At 41.5% G+C, this 21,310-nt stretch overlaps 1 long non-coding RNA gene across 1 annotated transcript; it reads right to left on the bottom strand.

Annotated features, from left to right (window-relative positions):
• Nucleotides 1-361: 361 nt before the first annotated feature.
• Nucleotides 362-5,933, bottom strand: LOC129199947 (uncharacterized). The gene is made up of 2 exons (XR_008574778.1): nucleotides 5,793-5,933; nucleotides 362-1,466 (listed from the first exon to the last, which is right to left on the bottom strand). It is a non-coding gene; the product is annotated as an uncharacterized LOC129199947 (long non-coding RNA).
• Between the last annotated feature and the right edge of the window lie 15,377 nt (nucleotides 5,934-21,310).

Raw genomic sequence — 21,310 nt, 5'->3', positions numbered from 1 at the left:
TACTTCATTTATATTCTTCCTTGAGGGAGATGGAAACACAAACACCATCTTAATTAATTCATAAAGGACAGATTTAGAGTTATCACTAAATCTGTCTGCAAAATACCACTTGGGAAAATATAGGCAAGTGTCATTACATGCAGAGACAACTATCCTGCTAGAGAGTAACTTCAGAAACCTAGAAGCCTAAATCATATACAGCATGGAGTAATTGCTGTTGTTACTGCACTTCCAGTGTGAGCATGCAAACTGCTGATCCTGGTTTATGTTCAGCACTCAAAACTGTTCCAAAGTGAGCCCAAAATAGACTTACTGAATGCTTTCAGAAAACTATTTCTGTTTTATATCTAAATAAATGGGTGAAAAAAGTTATTTAAACCACAATCCATACCATGACTTCGATCTCCAGAAAGATTTATACACATATATTACTTGGCTTCTTGGCTCAATAATTAATCTAAACATCATAATTTACTTCATGGATAGTTAACATACATTATTTGGCTGCATCCAAGGTGGGAAGTAAAAACCACGTTTGCTATGAATAGTTGACACAAAGCAGATACCATGTAAATAAGATGCAGGAAAACACAAAACAGCAAGTTAGGAGGCTACATACATATAAACGAGCTGGGCTTTGGAAAGCCACCTTATGCAAAGCAGTAATGTTTCTTTCATTCTAGTCAAGTACTGAGCCTCTTGCCGTAAGAAATGTGCATCCATCAGTGCTATCTAGTCTTTCTGTAGGCATAACACATAAAAATACTATTACAATTATTTGCAATTATTTAATTCAACTCTTCTCTTCAAAGCTTCACTTTGCTTCAAAGATTGACCAATTCTAGTGCAAATTAATACAACTGATATTTTACAGCAAAGCAAGTTTCCCTTGCTGTTCCTGCTCTATGCTCAGAAATCTTGACAAATTGGCATACATCAAGAACAGCAACGTTCATTTTAGGTTGCTGCTACTCAAATCTCAGGTGAACCTTCATGAACAAATCTTTTTTAATTATGCATTCATTTCAACATATGTTCAGCACACAAGCGCTACTCATTAAAATTTACCTGCATTCTATTCGGTATTCATTATTGTGCAGCATTCCCTGGAAAAAAGCCTCCAAAACACAGAGTCTCACCAAATAGCTGCACTAGAAAATGCTTTTCTAGGTTTACACACTAAATACATGGTTAAACTCAAAGCACTAAAATTTCAGCTTTGTGAAGAAATCAGTGTTTTGCAGGGTGGAGGAAGGCTTGTTCAGTAATCCAAATGAGCTGATAGCAACTAGGCATCTTCAGGCAAGCATATCATCCTCTTAAAGCAATTTCAACTTCAATTTCAGGGTCTTTGCAAGAAATAATTCTGGGCAATCCTATAGCCATTGTTAGGAAGAGGCTTCTGTGGTTACAACAGTCTTCTCAAGGCAGCAGAGGAATTTCTGAGGAGGCGATGATCGATGATCCTAGAAACATAGAAACAACATAGAAACATAGAAACAATATAGAAACATGGAAACATAGAAACATGGAAACATAGAAACATAGAATAGTTTGGGTTGGAAGGGACTTTTAAAGGTCATCTAGTGCACACACACACCCACCCACCCCCCAATGAGCAGGGACATCTTCAACTAAATCAGGTCTCTCAGAGCCCTGTCCAGCCTGACCTTGAACACTTCCAGGGATGGGGCATCTACCACCTCTCTGGGCAACCTGTTCCAGAGTTTCACCACCCTCATCGTAAAGAATTCCTTCCTTATATGTAGCCTGAATCTACGCTCTTTTAGTTTAAAACCATTACCCCTTGCCCTATTGCTACAGGCCTTGCTAAAAAGTCTATCCCCATCTTTCGTATAAGCCCCCTTTGAAAGGCCGCACTAAGGTCTCCCTGGAGCCTTCTCTTTGCTCCTCTGTCTGACAAGCTCTCCAAGGCACGGAGGAGCACACCCTGGAGGCATCAGTCTCCTGTCTCCATACCCCCTGCCCAGATCTGATAAGCATGATCTTTCCAATCTGCCCAGGAAAAAATGGGGCTCCTGTCACAGCACAATTACATTTTAATGAACTGGTTTAGTGTCACTTTTATTTTAAACACATGGGAGGATAAAGCTTTTGGCTTTATCATAAATCTATGCAGTTCAAAGGGAAAAAAGGTGCCTCTCCCACCAGTGCCTCTGTACATCATCGCGAGCCTCAGCCTCTGAAGGGAGCTGCACTGATCCTGGGCTACCACCATTAGAGGAAACCTTGCTAGCGAGTCCTGACACGGCAGGATCAAGTGCCTCCTACGGATCTCCTACAAGGCAGGTATTAATCAATCAAGCACAGCAATCCACATTAGAGTTTTAAACGGGTGAGGGAAAAGCTGTTTCACTCAATGACAAATTGCACAGAAGAACAACGTACTGGTAATTGGTTGTAACTAATTAAGCAAGCTGAACACAGAGCCTACTAATGATAGCCAGTTGCTAAACAGCTACAATTGTTAATTGTAAAAGTTTCTGGAGCCTTTTGACATGATCTCTGGAAGGTTATATGCGAAGTCACCTAGAGGAATAAATTAATTGCAGCTTTGCCATGTCCAGAAAGAAAATGAGGAGGAAAAATGCAATGCAGCTTAAAAATGAAAAGGTGATTATCAGAATTAAATTAATCCTTTTAAAAGGAGCAAAGTCAGACACAGGATTTGATCAGCAGAAATATGACATAATGGGAGCAGGTGTTATAGGACTTGTCTTAAGAAAGTTCCCTTAAGTAAAAGGTGCCTTAAAAACAGCAAGTGAACCATCTTCAGTTACTCAGTATGGTCCCAGACAGCTATCTCCAATAACAAAGCAGTGATTCAGGCTCTATATATCTAGAATAATTCAGGGAAAAAGAACCAATTTTAAAATTAAACTTTTTTTTTTTTTAACAGCCAAACTCTGAAGTCAAAGAAAAATAAAATTAGGAACTAGATACCCTGATGACTCATATCTCTATTTTTCTCCTAGGTATCTTCCTGCATTCATCCAACATGCTGACCAAACACCTGTAAATCTGGTAACTGATATAGCAAGAGCAAGAAGAGACTCACTACACTGGACCAGGGCCACAACCCAAGTGTCAGTCTGCCTGAACGCTTTTGCAGCAGGCACTCTGGTACACAGAACACGCTAAGGCCTGTTCTCCTTAGCAGAGAGGCAAACTCTTGCTCACTTTCAACATTTTCTGTGCACATTATTTGAATCACCAGTCTTTCCAGTATGGATTATTTACCTTTCAGGTATTCTGGAAATGCATCTATTCTGTTTGCTCTTGCTGCCTGTCCTAGTTTCAGTTGAGATAGAGTTCTCTTTCTAGTAGCTGGTACAGTGCTGTGTTTTGGATTTAGTATGAGAATAATGTTGGTAATACACTGAAGTTTCTAGCTGTTGGTAGGCAGTTGTAGTGTCTACACTACGTTCAGGACTTTTCAGCTTCTCGTGCACAAGAAGCTGGGAGAGCACAGCCAGGACAGCTGACCCAGGCTGGCCAAAGGGATATTCCCCACCATAGAACCTCCTGCTCTGGATAAAACTGGGGAAGCAAGCCAGGAGGCAGTACCACCGCTCAGAAACAGACTGGGGGTTTTTCACATGTTGTGAGCAATTGCATTTGTGTATCACCTGGTTTTATATTTTTATTATTATTATTATTACTACTACTACTACTACTGTTGTTATTTTCTCCCTTTGTTATCCTATTAAACGGTCTTTACCTCAATCCACAAGGGCTTTTTTTCCCATTCTCCTCTCAGTCCACTGGGCAGGAGGAGTGAGCAAGCAGCTGCGTGGTGTTTAGTTACTGGCTGGAGTTAAACCACAACACTGCCCTAACAGATTTTGTTTTCTGAAATATTTCATACAATTAACCCTGCAACACCATTAATGAGCTCAGATATTTACACTCTTCCAACTTGGCTTATGTAGTGGCCTCCATTACAATGTAAATATCAAACCAAGTTAAAACTTAATTACAACTCAGGTTCAAAACATGTCACTGCAATTTTCAATGTAAAAGAAATTCTCGCCTATGTTTCACAGGACAGAGTCTAATATGTCACTTCATAATAGAGAGAAATCCCTGGAGGACACAGCATTGCAGGTCTTGTTAGCCAGGGAAAAAAGGTATGAAATGTAATCAGCCTGATGTAGTCTCTTGACATTCCCTTGGAGGACTGAATTATCTAACGTGAAGCAGTCTAAAGCCAAAAATCAAAGGTGAGGCTGTGTTATTTTTGCTTCCTCCCTTTCTTCCTTCTTGTCACAGCTGAACATGGTTCACGTTTCACCCAATACACTTACAGTTAGACATTTACACCCACATTAGGCTCCTAAAGCAGTTCACATTTCTAAATTCCTGAGAAACCCAGCAGCTCCCATTTCAACTAACATCCTAACTTCTGATAACCATTATTTCGAATCTCTGCAAAAACTGTAAGGTTTAACTATAAGATAGCCACTGAATCTTCTATTACTTATTTGCCTCCTCAAGTGCATGACATTTTATTTTAAGGTGTTCCCATTACATGTAAGTGTATGGTCAGGTATTACCTTCTCTGAGGTAGTAGCACTCTGGCAATGTTACATGACTGCTGTTGCTCTTCCTATAAGCAAAATAATTGCCTCCCACTCTTCCAAGATTTATATGCATATCATAGAGCCTTTTAAGTAATTTGTGGATGGAAAATGTTTCTCCTCTCAGGAAAAGTGCTTGCATCCCCCATCGTTTGAAGAAACAGGGAGTCATCACATGACATGAGGATTTGATATGATAATGCAAATCTATCTTTTTCCCCTTCAGCCACTCCATTACAATCCAGGGTGTTATCTTCAGTATCAGGATTAACAGATTTTGCTCAGGTTGCTCCTCCAAGCAAGTAACATAAACTCTTTTCCAAGTAATGCAAGGATCATAAATCTCTGGTCTTAATTCTTACAGATAAAGTAACTTTTCTTTCAAAATAGGCATGCTTTGTATGCTTATCTTTATTAAATGGCATTTTATGTTGGACATCTGAGAATATCTTCATGACCACCATGGCTTTTAATAGAATCTCATCTATGTAAGCATGGTTTGGAGGTTGTCCTGAGCAGCAGATACACATTATCCAGCTACCTACAATGAAACACAGTGATTTTTTTTTTTTTTCCATATTAGAATTGTTATCTGCTGCAGTAGCTCTTATTTGCTTATCAGAGCTCTGCAGGTGATTTGTCACACTGTAGTTGTCCCCATTTCCTATAGTGTAGTTTTCAGTCAATGTAATTATACTGCCCTCCTGGTTCTTGACCAGGTAAATAACAGCATGATAATGTATAATCCAAAATCTGTGTGAGAATACTGAGAAATTGCCACGTTGCTGTAGAAAACAGGGTTTACTCTCAGCAAAACTAATTGCTCTGCAATAATCGTTTGTATCATAAGTACTCAGTAATCATTTGCATAATATGCAAGACAGTGAATGTGGGCCGAAATGCTCTCTCCGAGCCTTAATGATGCAATTTGTAACAACGGAAACAAAGTTTGGGATCGGTCCTTCAGAACTTGTATCCAAAGCAGTGATCGGGAATTACCAGTGAGACAGGAGAGCAGGGTCATTTGGTGCAGACAAAGCCTTATTCTGATGCCTGGGAGCTCACAGGGCCTTCCGTGGCTAAGCAGAGCTGGCAGGTTAACACGCCTACCGGCACATCCAGCCAGGCTGTCATAAAAACACAGCAGAAGCAGCGGAAAGGTGAGTAGCAAAGCACCTGCACGAGCCTCACCTTTGACTTCCAGCACCTGCAGACCATCCTCTGCAAACCCCCTGAGGGCAGAGAGTACACCCACTGTGCACCCGTGAGTCTGTTCTGCAAATCTTCTGGACACCTGCAATAATACAATAAATTGCCCTGTGAGCAACCCAGGGACTTATTTCCAGTGAATTTGATTGTTCTAGCTGGCTGACTTTTAACTGAAATATACTGAGGAAATGCTCTGAATGAAGTGTGCTCTGCCACGCTTCATTAGGCAGCAGAGTATCTCTAGCATGGAGAAGCCATAACTGAGGAATTAGGCCCCCAGAGGCTTAGGCAATTGCCCCACGTGTGTTTCCAATGTATCTGCTCTGGCCTATAGTAGGGCTGTGTTCAAATGTCACCTTTGTTGGTTTTTTTTCTTTCCACAAGGGGATCAATGGTGTCTTCTCATTTAGCAAACTAATCTACTTCCATAAAATTTATAGGACTCTGGCATCTTTGCCTACAACCGAGCCAGTAACCTAAAGAGGGACAGAGGATAGGCTCAAGGACTGGGACATGTACATTCATACTGTTTAATTATCAAGACATTATCTGGCACATTTTTTTTCTGGTGACAACTGACTCCTACCAAGCAAAGTCTGGGCATCATTTCGAGAAGAAGCAATTCCAAAATACAGCAAAGGGACAAGCAAAAGAGAGGTTAGCCATGTGAACATGAGTTTTGGTCTGGTTTAATTATTATTAAAGATTGACGGTTTTGAAATCATCACCCCTTCAAGTTAAACAAAAACTCTTTAGAGGATGAACTCAGATAGCCTCTCACAAGTTCATCTGGCAACATAAGCATGTAAACCCCAACTGTTTGAAAATATATCAAAAGAGTAGAAGCACTTCTTGGCAACCCAGTACTAAGGTGTGGGGGGGTTACAATAAAATGATTGAGTTCTCAGTGTTTCAGGAGGCCATTACATGCCATTCCCAGATTTACAGATCAGAATCACTATCTTCAATAATCAAATGAATTATTGAAGAAAAAAATTGTTCTTCTGTAGCTTCTTTTATTTGCAGTACTTTATCAAGTCCTTACTATCTGTATTTTATGGATGGGAAAACTAGGAAAGGTGAAATGTCATCCCAAAATTATCCAGCAGATGAATTATCTGAAGGTAGGGTATGCTCCCCCTCCCTAACTATTTATTTTCTTCCTCTCCGTCCTCTAGGAGCTGATAATCTTTCTTTTCCACAATTACAAATTCCTTTTTTGGGGGCTGTAACTGCCCTCCACTCATCCAAGTAATATTGTTAAACCTGAAATTACTTTTCCCAGTCTCAAGCTCCAAGTTTTCCATGTCTGCCTGAGTAAGAGGTAGTTCATCTGTAAGCTTACATGTTTTCCAGTTACATGAGTCAGTCTAATAAATGGCAGCACTTCTTTTTACAAACCTTTGTTATGGCCTTAGTTCAACACTGCCACCAACCTACCAGAAAGCCTATTTAACAACTGGATGCACAGGCATGAGCACTGAAGATAGGTCTAGACAAAACAGTAATATCCTTAATAATCCTTGACAATCCTTGGCAGAGGAACCCAGACACCATAACTGAACCCAGATTTGCTGAAGGCCATATAAGATTTCAGTCATATTGTCAAGAATTCAGCCCACACTACAGTCTGCAGGCTTAACCTCAGGAATATCTGTTGTTCAACAGTGAAAGATGACAATAACCCCTTATCACTCATTACAGTTTTGTGAAGAGAAGTGTTGGAAGTCTCAGAAACATTGATCCCTTTCTTCTGCAGCCAAATAGAAAGACTTTGGCTCACATTAGAAAGCTGATTTTTAAAACAACCAACCACATTCCACAGTAGCTGCATCAGGTAAGGCTGTAGCAGCTGGAAGGCAGGATAAATGTGAGTGAACCTGCACAAGACTTTTGCCTCATTCTTGTCCTTTCCCTTGTCCAGCCATGCTTCCTAGCCAGCTTGCTGATACCCAGCAGAGTGGAAGGGCAGGTTAAATGCTGCAATACTGTTGGGGTTTTGGCAGCAAGGAAAAAAGAACAAGAAAGTCAAAGGCTGTAGCACATCACATATACCTCTCTTTTGGTGTTAGACCAGCAGGAACAGACATCTGAAACATATTTCACACAGGAAAAACAATCAATGGACAGCAATATGATGTAAGATTTATGAAAGGTGAAGTAAGCACAAACGCAAGGCAAGGGATTCCTTCATAACAACTGATGTGTTGTAAGGGATATAAAAGGAATGTCCAAAAATCAGCTTGATGTTTTCTGTCAAGAACAACCAGAAAAATCCAATGAGGTCTTGACAGCCACTGCTCCTTGCCCTCTGTGTTCAGACCACATGGACTCACACATTTTGAAGTTTATGATTTTGTGAGTGATGGAGAGTGAATGCATAAAATCAGCTTGCTTAAAAACTTTGTAAATACATTTCACATTCCTCTTCCAAAAGATCTTGCACTGAATTTTGTGTTAATTTCCCTGCAAGGGAGTCAGAGACTTGCATGCCTGGGATTCTTCTGCAATTGGGTTTGAAAATGCAGAGCAGGAAGACTGGAACAAATGGCTTCACAGCAATGCAGAAACCGTTCCTTATGTATAGAGAAGAATGGTATTGTCTTCTCTCCATCCCTGTGGGGATGCACCCCCACAGGAGCAGAGCAAAAGAGTAGGTCCTGAGGCTGGTTATTCCCAAGCTTTCCCTGTACCAACTTCCTAAAAATCAGGAAGACATCCCTGCTCCGTTAATCTGAGCTCAAAAAAAAACTTGGTCTAAATTCTCTTGCAGAAAGGAACATGCAGTGTTGAGGCTCGTACTTGGTCCCTCTTACCACCTGGCAACAATCTCAGCAGAAAGTCCCCTGCAACATCCAGCTTTGGCACTGCTAGTCTAGAAGGAGTTTTGTCAATGAGAGTAATGATTTTGAGATTAATTGTCATACAGATACAACTAAACTGATTCTGAGGATTAGTACTGCAAAGGACAGTCTCATTAAGTCTTGCACTGAAATGAGTCAAGAGTGTGCACGTTTGTTCTAGTGCATGGGATAAAATTATTCTGTATATAGCATTGTGAATAATTAAACAATGTTGTCTGTCAACCAAGAAGATTATTTCTATTCCAGGGTATCTCCCAGGAGTATTTTTATACTAACCCCAGTGGGTTACTGTAAACAGGGTAAAACCCAACTGGGAAATCTACTTCTTGATTCTGTTTTTTCACTCCAGTTGCAACTAAAATGTCTCCATGAACATCCATGTAACCTGAGGTAATAATCTTACTCAATGAAAGTAACTTCTTCATAAAAGCAAGCCTCTGGTGCTGCCCTTGTCATTTACATTGTGGAGGAAAGGCTGGAACAGGCTATATTTAGCAGCTTTGTGCCTAGAAATGTCAGATCCAGATATATACAGTGGTGGACAACAAGTCCTTTGTTTCTGCAACTGAAACATCATCTGTGTACTCCATTGGAGCTTCCTAAGATGGTAGTCCTTGTTTAGTTATAGTGTGGTTCTGTCTGCACTGGATTACCATGGTCATGTTTGGAGAGGGACGCTAGGAGAATATGGCTTATCAACTCTGTCCTCTCTGCACTGCAGCTATCACTTGAAATTGAAAAGCAACCATCACAAGTAGCCTCAGGGTATGTAGCAGTAATGCAAGGAGTGAAGAAAGCCAACAGCCAGACTAGAAGAAGCTACCTATTTAGGAAAGCTTCAAGGGAAATCTGGATCAAAAGAAAAAATAGATTTAAAAAAGAAGGAAAAAAATTGCTGGTGATAGTTGTACAGTGTTCTAAACTGTTTTCTAACTGCTTCAAAATAAACAAGCAAACAAAATGTGTTTGTGTGATAATCAATCCTTGCTGATCTCCAGTCATTTTACAGAACTGAAGTCCACATCTCCATCCCTGTCAGCCAAATATGCTCTTGACCTATTTCTCACGACCTCTGTCCTACTGAAAGATCTTGGAGAGAGACCCTTCAAGGAGAAATGCAGAAGTGCAAACAAAAGAGAAGTTTGCTCTACTCTGTGAAGGTTGTTGCCTGGACTTTGGGGTCTTCTGAAATTTCTGTGTGGCCTGACTTCCCTTATCATTAGTCCCTTAAAGCGTGGAGGGCTTCCCCTCCCTCTTGGTCTCCATGGCACTTTGCAAAACTTTGCAGTGCACCAGAGCTGGGGTAGGATGGAGCCCTGGCTGCACACCATAACTCAACAGCAAGCTTAGAGCAGGTGATTGCTCCTTACTGCTACTTGCTGAGAAGAAATTACCAGTTTCAGAGATTAAGTTGGTGGGATTTTGCCTTCCTGAGATGTAATTCCTCTTGTTGAGAAGTTTTCCGGTGGCATGTAGCCTGTTATTAGGGGCTGTGTCTTTTAGCCCTGTGCAGCAGAAGGCTCATATGTACATATGCTGTAGGCACCTCTATGAGAAGACAGTCTGCTGAAGCCAGGTCCCCTTGGACAGTTTAGGGTTAGACTTTGGCACCACAGGAACACCCCAACATCCACTCATGTAACTTTCCTGTCACATAGTCCCTTCCTTTCAGTCCATGTAAAACTCGAACCCAACCCCAACTTCAGGGTTTGTTTCCTCAGCTCAGGCTGCAGGGATTTTGGTTTCAGGTTTGTTGCACCCTCCAGTGCTGTCTTCACTGACCCTTACTGTGTGGAAGTCATTGCACAATTTACACGTCCTTCAAGTGTTTTCTCCTACCGTGCCAGGCCCTGGAGCAACTCATTGCAGTCCTGTTGACGTCTGTCTCCACGAAAGACATCGAGCAACAGAGCAAGAAGGGACTCATGCCTGTTGAGTCACACACATTTCTGGATGTACTTTCTTTTTTCCTTTTACATTTCTCTGCCTGCCCTGAGAATGCGTCTTTTTTGTGCCGGTGTCACGAGCTCACAGGACATCGCAGGAGAAAGGAGACTGGAGGAGGTGGCTGCCTTCTCCTCTGTGCACCCTGCTGAGGGCTGCCATACACAGCATGGGGCTTGCCTGCTAGCATGGCTGATGTGAGTTACGTGGGGTGAGCACGTGGAGATGAGCATGGTAGTGATTAAACCATTGCATTTATTCCGTGTTCATTTCAATTTAGAGCTGACATAAGTAAAAGCAGGTCTGTGTCACTAGCCCACTGAAAGCATACTGCCTTTATGTTAAAGGTCAAAATATATTTGTGACAGCCCAAAGAAAACAGACCTCAAGCCAAAAACCTATGCTTGCCTCTGGTCTCTGCTGTCTGAGCCTGGAGGTGAGTGGAAGTGTCTTCTCCTGCCAGGAGGCAGGGCTCAAGCAGCGCTACCCAGCTGCCTGCCCTCTTCCGTATTTACCACCAGCAGTCCATCTCATTCATCCTGGTGGAAATCTTCTGCTCTGTGAACCAACAAGCTTTGTCATATTTGCCTTCACAGCACGCTGAGCAGGCAGGAATAGGTGTTAGTCCAAGGTGTGCAGCAAATCCACCAGCTGACTGTTGGCCTCCTCCGTAAGAGGAGATGCTTTCACAGCCTGTGGCAGGGATCATGGAGGAAAGTTGGTTCCTATGCTCAGTTTCCCACTCCTCTGACATTTTGGGTGGTGTGTCTCAGTGCCTTACTCCCTGGAAATGCAGTGGGAATACTTTTACAGATACCACAATTACATATTTGGTGACCAAGCTGCCCCATCCCACCCCTTACCAATCAGCTTACAAATTAATGCCTCTGACAGCAGCACCCACAGGCAGGTTAGCACAGACTCCACCAAGGCAGGACCCAGACTTCTGACATGTAACAGTGCTCCACCTGACAACCTCATGAGAAGTGGAAGCTGCAATTTACCCATCTTGCACACCTGAGGAACGAAGCTTGTGCAGGACTTGACTCTCAAGTTCAGGGAGACCTACGTACCTCCAGTTCAGCATCCATTACATGTATGTATGGATGTAGTACTCTCTACAGTTCTCTGGCTGGCAGATACGCGGCTGTTTTGCAGAGCAGCGCAGCAGAGCAACATGTACGTTTTGCCAGTTCACTAGCAGTATAACCAAATTAACAACTGAGAAGGAACATTAATTTAGCTTTTTCAAAATAAGGCTTTTGCTGGAAGCCACAACAATCACCAGTTCAAATCCCCAGCTTTTAGCAGGTAAAATTCCTGCCTGAAGAGATTGATCTGTCTAAACCAGCTTGCTTTCTTTTTTCTTTTGAAATGGTATTAAAGTCATTTCTCACTTTTCCCTTGAAAATAATTAAATGTTATTGCTTGTCAATCTTATTTAAGTTTTTTTTCACTGTCTCTTTGCCTACCACATCTCTCTCTGTCATTCTTTCCCTTTAGGTCTCAATTATTCTCAAGTATTATGTCATTAACATTATTACTTATGCACCAATAGCAGTACAGATAAATTAAGTTTTGCTTTCTCCTATTTGCCGTCTGAATTATCACATTAAAAACTAAATAAATAAAGGCTTACCAAGAGCTCCTCTCCTCCTGACCCTTCTTGTTTTCATTAGTTTATGAGTGTAGACATTTATAAACAACAGATTTCATGAGCTTCTGAGACCTGATGTGATGTTAGAGGTATGTCCACATTGGAAAAGAAAATAGTTCAGGACAGGGAGAAGCTTGCTTATAGTATTAAAAACCATGGCGACCCTGTCCCTACAGAAACAGGCAATCTGGATCATGTACATGGCACACACGAGCTTTTGCAAACTGTTGTTGTATACTGGAAAGAGACAGGCAATTAATGATGGCCTGTTTATGCAATACATGTCTGCTTGTAAGCTGTTTGTGAATCAAGGGCTGCGCTCTTGCGGGCACCGTGTGTGAAGTGGTTTGGCACATCACTTCTTTTTGGATACTTCTTAGGAAGACTTCTTGACGTTTTCTTTGGACACATGGGACATAAGATACACATCTACTTCCTGACTGGGTAGTGAGAAAAGCAGAGGCCCCCCAAAGCAAAAATGTACCTTCACAAATGATCTTTCCACATTTCCCCCAGCATTACCACAGTGCAGAGAACCGTGCTATGTAGTAACACAGCTCTCCTCCTCTACTTCCCTTCCTCCATTTTTTTATTAGCTGCTATTCTCTGCATTACAGGAATCTGCAACAGTCCGGTCTAGATCAGGACTGTGTTTCTGTCATGGTTTCATACCAGCCAACAACTAAGCACCACACAGCCGCTCACTCACCACCCCCATCCCACAGTGGGATGGGGAGGAGAATCGGAAAAAAACCCAGTAACATTCATAGGTTGAGATAAAGACAGTTTAATAGGACAGAAAAGGAAGAGAAAGTTGCAGTAGTAGTAGTAGTAGTAGTAGTAGTAGTAGTAGTAGTAATAATAATAATAATAATAATAATAATAGAACATACAAAACTAGTGATGCACACTGCAGTTGCTCGCCACCCACTGACCAGCCCGTCCCCAAGCAGTGATCCTCCCCATGGCCAGCTCCCGCAGTTTATATACTGAGCATGGCATCATATGGTATGGAATATCCTTTTGGCCAGTTTGGGTCAGCTGTCCTGGCTATACTCCCTCCTGGCTTCAGCTGGTAGACTATGGAAAGCTGAAAAGTCCTTGACTTAGGGTAAGTATTACTTAGCAACAACTAAAAACATCAATGTATTATCAACGTTATTCTCATACTAAATCCAAAACACATCACTATACTAACTACTAGGAAGAAAATTAATGCTACTTCAGCTGAAACCAGGACAGTTTTGCAGGATGGCGTATGAATATCTAACATGAGACAGCCTCTACCCTCAGAATCTCAAACTTACACTGAAAACTTACAGGAAAAGAGGAAAGCATCACCAGCCTATATCACAGAAGCTGTCCATCCCAAGTAATGCAATTTGTGGCAGCACTGAGGAATGAACCTCATCCAGAATTTCACCATCATTTTAAATGGGCATTGCCATTTATCACTGGCAGAAACAGCCTTGCATCTGCTCTTCCCCTGACTGCCTAGCTTGGTAGCATTCCAGCCCTTCACCTCCTCATGATAGAACGAACATTTTTACACCACAAAGCGAAGGAAGTATGAGATAAAACTAAGAGGCAAAAGCAAGAAGCTGTTTAGTCCACTCCATTTCACTGGGGAGGCCCACCAAGCAACCATACAATTGCTTTCACTGGCATGAGGGAAGAGAGAGAGATCAAGGAGCCAACAGCAAAACTGTGTTTTCTAGAGGCAGCACCAGATCATGTAGGTTTGTGGCCATGGCCAAGCTACCCTGCATTGCCCAATCTGCCTTCTTAGCCAGGTGACAAGCTTTCTAATGCAAAGGAACATGAATTCTGCCTTGCCTTCCTGGTGCATCTGCAGCATAGCAAGGCAAATCTATGCAACCTTCAACCTGTGCAAATGAAGCACCAGTAGGAGCAAAACTATACAGTTCAGGGGAGAACTGCCTGTGTGATTATGCAGGCTCCACATAAGACTGTAAACAGACTGCCTACTACCACAATGAACACACTGGGTTCCCACTGTACAGTAACTGTGATATCTGTACACATAAATCTTCTGTTAAAGCCTCACAGGGCTCTCAGGTGTTAATGCAGTACTCACCAATAAGAAGAAACATCAGTGTGCATGCCTCTAAAGACTTTGTCCTTAAAAATAATCAGAAGGAAATTCACAATCCAAGCAAAACCAAAAAGCAGACAGGAGTTATTTGCAGAAATTGTGTTGCCTACTAGGACAGCTTATCAGCAGTCACTCCATCCAGGACCCTTTGTATGGGTCTTGGACACAGAATGCTGCAACCCAGCCCTGACCTTCATCTAAAGTCATTTGTGCTCACAGGTGCCAAAGTAGACCTCTTCCTGCTTCCAAAATGTATGGAATCCTCTGGATTGCAGAAAATGAGTGCACAAAAAGTTATTCTGCATGCCTGCTGCAAAATCATACTTCCGTGCCAGGTCTCACCACACTATATGTCAAAGTAGTACAAGATATCTGTTGCTGAGCTTACTGCAAAGTGCGACTCAGTGCGAAACCAAAGTTGTGAAAGATGCAATTAGGGACCTATAACAATTTTATTTTCTGGATCCTGCATCATTCTGTTTTTTCAGGAGCAGTGGGGACAGCAGTCTTTTCAGGTATCCTACTGCTCTTGGGAAGGTGCCCATCCTATATTGCCTGGCAGGAATTCTGATCTTGCACCTTTTCGTTTCCTTCCTCTTCATCCCTTCCGCTTCCCCATCTAAAACACAAAACAATTCGGAAGAAATAAACAGTGCATATGCTGCACACAGAAAATGTACAGAGTGCCTTTACACAGTCCTATGATGAAATCGGTTATTTATAAGGTGAAAGCTTGGTCAACAGTCCCTTACAAAGTGGATAGGTGTCTTTCCATCATCTTGAGTGGGCTTTGCAACAAGGCAGAAATTATTAGTGAACGTGTACTACTGGGATGTGTGAAAAGAGAACAGTAAATGCCCCAAGCATTTCCCAGAGCATCCCACAGATTCCTGCTGAGGAGGTGGTTCAGGGACAAGTTTCACAGATGGAAGAGAATCAGCTGAAATCCACAAGGATCCAGCACTTTGCTGAACACATTGACATGAATTGCCTGTAGAATATGATTTCTTTTTTTGCACCTCCCTCCATTTTACTAGCTTTTCCTCAAGATTTACAGTCATATAAACAAGTTCACCTCTTCCACTGACCTCATCCTTCCAATTCCTCTCCAGCTGCTCACTTTAGTGCCAGTGTAATTATCTCCCCAAAATATAAATAGATAAAGAGTACAGAGAGGCATGCAGAGAAGCCATTTTGAAGCATTGTCGGAACCTGATAGTGTTCTGCAAAACTCTTCTGTAATGAAAGACATTCAATAATGTTGCAATGCAGAGAAGAAGAGATCAATCAAGCTGCATAAAGTCTCTCCTTCCTACTGTGCTCATAGCTTTTCCAGACAGAACATCCTGGCCCCTGTATAATGTGGCTTTGGAGCTTGGGTTTGTTTCTATAAATGAGTCCAGAAACAAAGGTGTGAGAAGGATTTACTGGGTCATGGGAGACAGACAGGACTGACCATGGACAAGATTAGCCACGAAGTTTAGGGGGAATAAGGCCCACCCCAAAGGTAGACAAAGTGGCTGTAAGAAGGACCCAACCATAATCATCTCCGCTAGTTTGTAAAACCTACCCCTCCTGTCAGTTCAGAGAGCTCAAGAGACCATATTTATCAAAGACAGGCCACAAAATGAAAGGGTAGGTAGAAACCGGAGGCGGGGGGCAGGGGGCGGGGCAGGAATAGGTTACAACTCTAAAACACATTTTAGTTCAGAGGTGCGGGATGCTTTTCAGATGCTGCTTGAATAGTGGATAATCTACAGCCAGGGCTCAAACCAACATCTGCTATCGGGGATGTTTAATTCTGCCTGGAATCTGAGGAACAAGAAAAGCCTTATTAGTCTCAACATGCCTCTATTACATTTCTATTTTGAATCTTTGTGCTACATCTGTAATTTTGAATTTGATTTTGAATCTTTGTGTTACATCTGTAACCTGTGCGTCTCCCTTTTATTTCCAAATAAAGGTAGATAATGGCACTGTAGAAACAGCACTGACATTAGCCTTATAAAATAGCAAACATGAAGGTGTTGTTGACACCATGTTATTGTGATGTGTTTTTATGATGACTTGAGAAATGCAATGCTTCTCTCTGACAACTGAATTTTCAGTGGTATTGCTCCACCGCAGAATTGCTCAGTCCTCTTCCTTCATAAGAGCAGTGGAAAGAACAGTCACAAGAAAAATGCATTTCATTTTGTTGTGCAAGTGAGTTTCTAAAGTGATTCTTTCATCCAGAAATTAAAAACAAACAGTTAAAAAGAGAAAATGCTCATCTTGCAGTCTCAGGACAAGCAAACTTATCAAAAGAACAATTTTATAGAAGTTGTTATCCTGGCTCAGACCTCAGGCATGTTTAGACCGATACACTGCTCAATACTGTAGACTTCAGATGAACGCTAATAAACAAACTTCTAACATACACTGTGATAAAATACTTTGCCACCAAGGGAAGGTTTTTTAACCCCATCCAGCTAAATTTAACTCACTTCCTACACTTCAAGACTTTGTAGAGAGCAGTTGCCAAAAATCTGCCCATGTAACAAAAAAAAAGTCTAACCTTGCTGAGAACTCTGTATTTATGAATTCACAAGCTTTAATTTATTTGTTATCATTCAAAAAGAAACTGTACCTTTCTGCTCACTTTAAATATATTGTCTCCAATTCCATGGTGCACCCCGTATGTCCAGATTCCCTCTGGGGGAAAAAGGGAAACATGAGCAGTGAGAATGTTTGCCCCTTTTCCTATGTTATTTCTGTTCAGTCTTACTTGTTTCCTCTTTCAGCTACACAGCTGCAGTCTTTTATAGTATCTCCTTCTTAGGGTCCCCATAAGCTAGTCCACAGCTTATTCCCTGCTTCCCATAAACCATCTGGAAGACTGGAGAGCAAGGAAAGCACCACCACCACCCCTTTTACCAAATTGCAGCATCCCTAGATTAGCTGGTCTCCAAAAACATGGGATAAAGAGGATTTCCCAGGAGGTGCAGGTAAGCTAGTGAAACAAAGTGTTACAGCTTCACACACATACACACACACATGCACACACACACTGTCCAGTGAATTTCAGAATAAATTGTCTAAAACCATGACAATAAAATGTATTTACACTGAACTACCTATTTGAACATGAATCTTGTGCATGTTGTTAAAGAAACACCCTGATGTGAAGCCTAGATGTGCCACTGATCAGAGACAGACTGCCATTATATTGTTCCTAGGAGTGAAATACAAAAATAAAAATAATTCACCAGACTAATTGGACAACATTCGAGTCAGGAATTTTTCAGGTCTTTGGGATGTGGGTTCTAACAAAAGTGATGAAGCTGTGATATAGATATGCTCTGTGATGCTTCATTTAATGCTACTAGTGATGAATACTATGTAAAAGACTGCCTAAAATACACACTTACACATCTTAGGGGGATGTACTGATTTAAACCATTTGAGGCTCTGGTTTCCTGGTTGCAGACACTGGTTTCCACTGTTCTGCAATAAACTGTAAATTACTCCCTGGTCCTAGGTTTGATCTTGAAGAATGGATGTATGAATCTGCTTTTTTCTTATTATCTACACCTAATCCACAAATGGGCCTGTTAGGGATGCGGCAACAAATTTCAGCTCTTTCCTCAGCAGAGGTTATAGATCCCAGGTGCTTTGCTGCATTTCTGTGAAGCTTCAGAATATGCTTCCTGCTGATATACTGCAAGTGAATTAGTGCTTCTTAGATGGAAAGCACAAGAGATAAAGACAGAAGTCAGCTAAACTGAAATAATATTTTTCTGCTTGTATTTCCAAGACGCAGCAAATAAGGTTCTGGACAGAAGATGGAAATATAAATAGTGGGGTTCTACAGCATTAGTAAAACACTCTGTTCATCAAAGCTGAAGGGCAAAACACTGAAAATGTCTCAAAACTGGGTAAAATTGGAAAGCATAATAAGTGTATCATGAGTGTACTTTGCTACTCTCTCATTGGTGTAAGACAATGCTCTATAAAAAGAGAGAAAGTAGATTTTTTTTTTTACTGTGGACCCACTGTGAGGAATTATTCTCTAATTATGAAGGATAATGCAGAATAGACATATTTTGTGAAATGGAGTCATCTATTTCATACAAGCAGTCATTTGATGAAAGTCTGTTTCCTTCAAATGGTGTTATACCATTTTGCACCAGTGACGGATTTATCCCACCCTTTTTGTATTAATTTATTTTAATAGGGTTATTCAGTATCTTCCATCTGTGCAGCTGTTACTCATTCCATCTTCCCTACAGTTATTTTAGCACATCTGTAAGCTTCACTTCAGGCAAGGCAAGAGCTCAGTTTGTCTTCTGTTAAGTCTGGACTGTCTGATGGCGACCAGCCCAGCACTGTGTTGCCCCACGGACGGGACAGAGAAAATGAGTTCTTTCAGGGACAATGACCATCTGTGACTTATTATACACATGGGGTTGAAAGGTTGTGTGTATCCTTTCACATTAATGCAAACAGAGGTCTTCCTGCAGATACTCTGCAAGCTGAGAACATGCATACTCCATATATTTGACAGAGGCAGTCGCAGGCTGAGGTCCAAGCACTAGGGCTGGCTCTAATCCAGTAGAAATGTATGAGAATCCACCTGGTGAGTTAGGAATAAGCAATGGGATGTTTACACTAGGCCTGGGAAGAATTAGGACTCATCTTAACTAAGCACACAAAAACTCCTGCACTTAAGCAAAACCAGAGCTCCTATTGTTGAGGAACATTTCTTTGACCCTTGCAATACCAAAACTAACATACCCAGTTCAAAACCAGCAACTGTTTAAAAGAGCTACACTGACCTACAGCTACCTTTCAACACTTCTGTCCAAACAAAACTCAAATTCTTCTTTTTTCCTACCTCTTATCAAATTTTCTACCCTTTTTTTCCCATTTTATACCAGAATTGCTTCTCAATGAACCAGCCAGTTCATAACCACAGAATATATGAATATCCATAGCCTCCACAACATACAGAGAAAACTAGTACTTTGCAAAGCATAGGACTGAGCTCATAAAACATTTTTTTCTTGGTAATGTACTTTAATATTCAGCCTCTGAACCACCTCGGGAGTATGAAAGCTGGGAAATGGTATACCTAGGAATTGTTCAGGGCCAAACACTGCAGTCAGTTGTGACAATGTAAAAAGTACGTGCTGATGACCTCGCCTAGACTGACATAGAGCAGATCTCATCAAGATCCTTATTGTAGCAATATTTCATTCTCTCCAGAACTGCACTGTCACACAATGCACAATGCTTCCAGCTGGCTTGAATGAGCAATGCCTGCTGCTGCTTTCTTTCCATAGTCTTTTTCCTTTTGGTCATGGGCGATGAAGTCAATAAACCTGCAGTGTCTTTCCTGAGTGTTTTATAAAGACATAACACAGTGTCACAATTACAGTAACCAAGAAAAAAAAAATTGTGTGCATGCATGTATTATATTGCCTACAACAGCTTGCAGAATGATCATTTCTCTCCATTTTCTTTCACTACCTCCACCTCCATCTCTTCATTAAGTCAGTGAGCTTCTTCTGACCCTTCCCACCCCTCTGCTGTGAATAAATGGAAAACCTCTTCAAAAGCTTGGTACTGACAGATTCCGCTTTCTCAAACACTAATGTGCATGTAACCTGCTGGTCGATGTTTTGTAGAAATAATGATGAAATATTCATGGGAGCATGATGGCAACAAATAAATGGAGCAAAGAGAGACTACAAAGCAAGACAAGAGGTCATTTATCACATTATTCTAAGCCAAAAAAAATGAAATAACAATGCAGTCTTCCAAAGCCTGCTGAGTGAAACATGAGCCTTCAGTTAGGCCTATTGGTATCAGATTCCTTTCTATTGCCATAGCAAATCAATCTGCTGGCCTCTGTTTGCTCCTCAGTATGATAGCTGCCACTGTAAAATCTCCTGGGTATACCAAAATGGATAGACGTTCCCCTATAGACAAGTCGCTGTCTAGATAAGGCTGAATAATAAAGTATGTAGCAAGACTGATAGTTCAAAACCAAAACTAACATGAATGAGAAAATATTGCCATGAAAACAACTCAGAAATCAGGGTAGCAGTCATGGTACCTTTGGCAAAGTCTAAAAAGAGTTTCAGAAAGATATTTAAAGTTTAAAAGTTTTATTCACCAATACTCCTTTCCATCTTAGGAAAGCAAAAAAAAAGTCAACGGGGTATTTTTTTCTGGAAATTGCTAAAACTTCACAGTTGCCAGAGACAAAGTGGGATTCCAATTTTTAAGTACTGATTTCCACTCACACAAAGTATATTCAAAGCACTAAGCAATCAGGATGGTAACACTTTTACAACGGCTTTGCAGAGGTGTAAATGAGTCTAAGCAAAGACCATGGCACCTGACGCACAGACTGCAGTTAGCTGCGAGGATAGGAGAGCAGGTTGCCCTTGTCTTCACTACTGCAAAGTCACAGCGTTTTGATCATGGATTTGATTCATCCCATTTATTGCCTAAAATGATAAAATGTTTTAGTAAAGCAAAGACTGTGAAAATTCCATCTACTGCTTAATCAGAGCTGTGCTTATGTGAAACCTTGAACCGCAATTTGAAAAACGATGGTCTATTGTTCTCTGGTTCACAAAATCATAGAGCCACCTCCCAGAGCAGCGGGGGGAGGTAGGAGCCCCAGGAGGCCCCTCATTCACCACCTGAACAGAGCAGGAGCTCAGCCCTGGGCTTGCAGCCACCAAGGATGGAGGCCCCAGGGCCCTAAGGGTAGCTCCTCCAGGGCTTGGCCACTATCCTTGGAAAGCAAAAGGAGTTTCTTACATGCAGCCAGGCACTGCTGTAAAGAGCTTGTCCCTTCCTCATCTCATTGATCCCCTCCTCATAGGCACCGAGGTGCTGCTAGGTGCCCTGAAGCTCGCTCTGC

Source organism: Grus americana, chromosome Z (genome assembly GCF_028858705.1).
Source record: "Grus americana isolate bGruAme1 chromosome Z, bGruAme1.mat, whole genome shotgun sequence".
Classification (NCBI taxonomy): domain Eukaryota; kingdom Metazoa; phylum Chordata; class Aves; order Gruiformes; family Gruidae; genus Grus; species Grus americana.
Note: the sequence above shows the minus strand (reverse complement) of the source record. Positions and strands in the feature narration are given on the sequence as shown.